Source organism: Cucurbita maxima, unplaced genomic scaffold, assembly GCF_002738345.1.
Source record: "Cucurbita maxima cultivar Rimu unplaced genomic scaffold, Cmax_1.0 Cma_Scf00197, whole genome shotgun sequence".
Classification (NCBI taxonomy): Eukaryota; Viridiplantae; Streptophyta; class Magnoliopsida; order Cucurbitales; family Cucurbitaceae; genus Cucurbita; species Cucurbita maxima.
This window is the reverse complement of record NW_019272213.1, coordinates 15,551-20,139: the sequence shown is the minus strand read 5'-3', so window position 1 is coordinate 20,139 and position 4,589 is coordinate 15,551. Positions and strand designations below refer to the sequence as shown.

The 4,589-nt window shown below is 44.6% G+C and overlaps 9 non-coding genes and 1 pseudogene across 9 annotated transcripts; all 10 read right to left on the bottom strand.

Annotated features, from left to right (window-relative positions):
- Positions 1 to 8: 8 nt before the first annotated feature.
- On the bottom strand, positions 9 to 127 carry LOC111473928. The gene has a single exon (XR_002715806.1). It is a non-coding gene; the product is annotated as a 5S ribosomal RNA (ribosomal RNA).
- Positions 128 to 260: 133 nt separating this feature from the next.
- Positions 261 to 379, bottom strand: LOC111473926. The gene has a single exon (XR_002715804.1). It is a non-coding gene; the product is annotated as a 5S ribosomal RNA (ribosomal RNA).
- Positions 380 to 475: 96 nt separating this feature from the next.
- LOC111473927 lies at positions 476 to 594 on the bottom strand. The gene has a single exon (XR_002715805.1). It is a non-coding gene; the product is annotated as a 5S ribosomal RNA (ribosomal RNA).
- A 133-nt stretch (positions 595 to 727) lies between these two features.
- LOC111473943 lies at positions 728 to 846 on the bottom strand. The gene has a single exon (XR_002715820.1). It is a non-coding gene; the product is annotated as a 5S ribosomal RNA (ribosomal RNA).
- Positions 847 to 979: 133 nt separating this feature from the next.
- On the bottom strand, positions 980 to 1,098 carry LOC111473956. The gene has a single exon (XR_002715828.1). It is a non-coding gene; the product is annotated as a 5S ribosomal RNA (ribosomal RNA).
- A 133-nt stretch (positions 1,099 to 1,231) lies between these two features.
- Positions 1,232 to 1,350, bottom strand: LOC111473946. Its single transcript, XR_002715823.1, has one exon. It is a non-coding gene; the product is annotated as a 5S ribosomal RNA (ribosomal RNA).
- Positions 1,351 to 1,483: 133 nt separating this feature from the next.
- LOC111473954 lies at positions 1,484 to 1,602 on the bottom strand (annotated as a pseudogene).
- A 141-nt stretch (positions 1,603 to 1,743) lies between these two features.
- Positions 1,744 to 1,862, bottom strand: LOC111473933. The gene has a single exon (XR_002715811.1). It is a non-coding gene; the product is annotated as a 5S ribosomal RNA (ribosomal RNA).
- Positions 1,863 to 1,995: 133 nt separating this feature from the next.
- Positions 1,996 to 2,115, bottom strand: LOC111473923. Its single transcript, XR_002715802.1, has one exon. It is a non-coding gene; the product is annotated as a 5S ribosomal RNA (ribosomal RNA).
- A 133-nt stretch (positions 2,116 to 2,248) lies between these two features.
- On the bottom strand, positions 2,249 to 2,367 carry LOC111473942. Its single transcript, XR_002715819.1, has one exon. It is a non-coding gene; the product is annotated as a 5S ribosomal RNA (ribosomal RNA).
- Positions 2,368 to 4,589: the final 2,222 nt, after the last annotated feature.

Below are 4,589 nucleotides of genomic sequence, written 5' to 3'. Positions count from 1 at the left end.
GAAAAAAAGGGGTGCAACACGAGGACTTCCCAAGTGGTCACCCAACTTAGTACTACTCTCGCCCAAGCACGCTTAACTGCGGAGTTCTGATGGGATCAAGTGCATTAGTACTGGTATGATCGCACCCGACATGCCATGTGCACAAAATCGAATTTAACGCATGCGGGGCGGCATGATCGAAACGCGATGGGCGTGAGCGGGGGAGGTTCTCATTTGTAGAGAAAGGAAGAAAAGAACTTGGAGAAATTGAATGAAAAAAAGGGGTGCAACACGAGGACTTCCCAAGTGGTCACCCAACTTAGTACTACTCTCGCCCAAGCACGCTTGACTGCGGAGTTTTGATGGGATCCGGTGCATTAGTGCTGGTATGATCGCACCCGACATGCCCTGCGCACAAAATCGGATTTAACGCATGCGGGGCGGCATGATCGAAACGCGATGGGCGTGAGCGGGGGAGGTTCTCATTNGAAAAAAAGGGGTGCAACACGAGGACTTCCCAAGTGGTCACCCAACTTAGTACTACTCTCGCCCAAGCACGCTTAACTGCAGAGTTCTGATGGGATCCGATGCATTAGTACTGGTATGATCGCACCCAACATGCCATGCGCACAAAATCGAATTTAACGCATGCGGGGCGGCATGATCGAAACGCGATGGGCGTGAGCGGGGGAGGTTCTCATTTGTAGAGAAAGGAAGAAAAGAACTGGGAGAAATTGAAAGAAAAAAAGGGGTGCAACACGAGGACTTCCCAAGTGGTCACCCAACTTAGTACTACTCTCGCCCAAGCACGCCTAACTGCGAAATTCTGATGGGATCTGGTGCATTAGTGCTGGTATGATCACACCCGACATGCCATGTGCACAAAATCGGATTTAACGCATGCGGGGTGGCACGATCCAAACGAGATGGGCGTGAGCGGGGGAGGTTCTCATTTGTAGAGAAAGGAAGAAAAAAACTCGGAGAAATTGAAAGAAAAAAAGGGGTGCAACACGAGGACTTCCCAAGTGGTCACCCAACTTAGTACTACTATCGCCCAAGCACGCTTAACTGCGGAGTTCTGATGGGATCCGGTGCATTAGTGCTGGTATGATCGCACCCGACATGCCATGCGCACAAAATCGAATTTAACGCATGCGGGGCGGCATGATCGAAACGCGATGGGCGTGACCGGGGGAGGTTCTCATTTGTAGAGAAAGGAAGAAAAGAACTTGGAGAAATTGAATGAAAAAAAGGGGTGCAACACGAGGACTTCCCAAGTGGTCACCCAACTTAGTACTACTCTCGCCCAAGCACGCTTAACTGCGGAGTTCTGATGGGATCCGGTGCATTAGTGCTGGTATGATCGCACCCGACATGCCCTGCGCACAAAATCGGATTTAACGCATGCGGGGCGGCATGATCGAAACGCGATGGGCGTGAGCGGGGGAGGTTCTCATTTGTAGAGAAAGGAAGAAAAGAACTCGGACAAATTGAAAGAAAAAAAGGGGTGCAACACGAGAACTTCCCAAGTGGTCACCCAACTTAGTACTACTCTCGCCCAATCACGCTTAACTGCGAAATTCTGATGGGATCTGGTGCATTAGTGCTGGTATGNTGGTATGATCACACCCGACATGCCATGTGCACAAAATCGGATTTAACGCATGCGGGGTGGCATGATCGAAACGAGATGGGCGTGAGCGGGGGAGGTTCTCATTTGTAGAGAAAGGAAGAAAAGAACTTGGAGAAATTGAATGAAAAAAAGGGGTGCAACACGAGGACTTCCCAAGTGGTCACCCAACTTAGTACTACTCTCGCCCAAGCACGCCTAACTGCAGAGTTCTGATGGGATCCGATGCATTAGTACTGGTATGATCGCACCCGACATGCCATGCGCACAAAATCGAATTTAACGCATGCGGGGCGGCATGATCGAAACGCGATGGGCGTGAGCGGGGGAGGTTCTCATTTGTAGAGAAAGGAAGAAAAGAACTCGGAGAAATTGAAAGAAAAAAAGGGGTGCAACACGAGGACTTCCCAAAGTGGTCACCCAACTTAGTACTACTCTCGCCCAAGCACGCTTAACTGCGGAGTTCTGATGGGATCCGGTGCATTAGTGCTGGTATGATCGCACCCGACATGCCCTGCGCACAAAATCGGATTTAACGCATGCGGGGCGGCATGATCGAAACGCGATGGGCGTGAGCGGGGGAGGTTCTCATTTGTAGAGAAAGGAAGAAAAGAACTCGGACAAATTGAAAGAAAAAAAGGGGTGCAACACGAGGACTTCCCAAGTGGTCACCCAACTTAGTACTACTCTCGCCCAATCACGCTTAACTGCGAAATTCTGATGGGATTTGGTGCATTAGTGCTGGTATGATCACACCCGACATGCCATGTGCACAAAATCGGATTTAACGCATGCGGGGTGGCATGATCGAAACGAGATGGACATGAGCGGGGGAGGTTCTCNGACAACCCTGACAAGGTATTGTGCCTGCACAAGGCACTCTATGGGCTTCGGCATGCACCACGAGCCTGAAACACGAAGCTCGACAGTACCCTATTATCGCTAAAGTTCAAGCGCTGTGCCTCTGAGCATGACATGTACACGCCCGGCCACGACGAGTAGCGACTAATCGTGAGAGTGTATGATATAAACCAAAAAACATCAATCATACAATATACTTCAATGAAGATGTGAAGAAAAGGTTGTCAAAATTAACAAAAGATGTTTTAATTCATGCCACATTGAAGAAGAATGAAGTTTGATTGTTATAAATTTTGGGTGGGTTACAATTTAGAGTTATTGTATTTTAAGACATTTTATTTACTTTAGGTTACATTTACATAATGGCTAATTATGGCCATAAAGTATGAAGGTTACAACTCTTGGAGTGCCTTTAATAGTTTCATTTTTTAGGCTATATAAAGCCATGTATATTGTATTGGTAAGAGACTTGGAAAATATAGAAAAAGAAGCATTTGTCCTCTTCTTTAGCCAATGGCTAAGTTTCTTTGCAATTCTATGTAGTTTAGGTTGCATGTAGAATCATTCAAGCTCGACATGATTAATCTTGCTTGTGGAGTGATTCGAATCTCAAGCAAGTGTTCTTGCCTTGAGATATTTGATCAACAAGAATCATTCAAGCTAGACATGATCGATTTTGCTTGTGGAGTGATTTGAATTTCAAACAATGTTCTTGCCTTGAGATATTCGATCAACAAGGTAATCCGAATCTTACTCCCCTTGTAGTGGTTCCTTATCTTATCAGTGTACGTCGATGACCTCATAATCACTGGAGGCGACATGGAAGTCCTCGGAAGATTCAAGAGGGAGATGTCAAAGAACTTCAAGATGAGCGATCTTGGCATGCTCAGCTACTACCTCGACATCGAAGTGCAACAGGGTACTACCGACATCACCATCTGCTAAAGTGCATATGCGAAGAAGCTGTTGGACACAACTGGGCTTGTGGACAGTAACCCTATAAAGACTCCAATGGAGGGCTCGACTCCAACTAAGGAAGGCCGGCACTATGACGGCAATTAATGCCACCAATTACCGCAACATTGTCAAAAGTCTGCGCTATCTGATAAACACACGTCCTGACCTTGCTTACTTAGTTGGATACGTAAGTAGATTCATGGAAGAACCTAGGGAGGAGCCTCTTGTGGTTGTCAAGCGCATCCTGCACTATGTGGCTGGAACCAGAGGCTGGGGTGTGAGATACTGCACCAGGAGAGGAAAGGAGAAGCTTGAGCTTGTTGGCTACAGCGATAGTGACATGACCGGTGACGTTGATGATCGTAAGAGCACCAGTGGGGTGATTTACTTCCTCTCAGGCAGTGCGATCTACTAGCAATCAACAAAACAAAAGGTAGTTGCTTTGTGATATGAACCAAGAGACATCAATCATACAATATGCTTCAATGAAGATTTGAAGAAAATATTGTTGAAATTATCAAAAGATATTTCAGTTCATGCCACATTGAAGAGAAATGAAGTTTCATGATTTGAATTTTGGGTGGATTACAATTTAGAGTTATTGTATTTCATTAATGTATTTTAAGACTTTTAATTTACTTTAATAAAGGTCATTTAGTTGATGCCTAGAATTGATTAATTATTTATATATTTTTCAATCTTTCCATTTATTTCTTGATTGTCATTTCCACCCTCCTTGGCCTTTTGACTTTGTTCTCATTTTATTCCTAAAGATCATATTTAGATCTTAAAAAAAACAATATAGAATTTTACTTCTTAATATTGTGTTTATAAATAGTTAGGAAGTGAATTTAGTCATAATCATTTCTTTCTTTTTTTTTAATTCATTTGGCATGTGCAATTCTACTAAAAAATATAATAGTCCCTTATTTGTTTGATTGTTTATTATTTTATTTTTATGTTATTTTACAATTAACTTGTCATGATTGTCCATGCCCAATCCCAATGGACAACCCTTCGATCCGATCTGCCAGACCTTATTGCACGGTTTAGAGAGCACTTGTGTATGTGATGTCAGCCCAGCCTCGAAAATCAAGCTTTGCCCTGCTTATTCACTCGGACAATGCTCCCCCGTAGCGTAGCGATGAAGAAGATGATCATT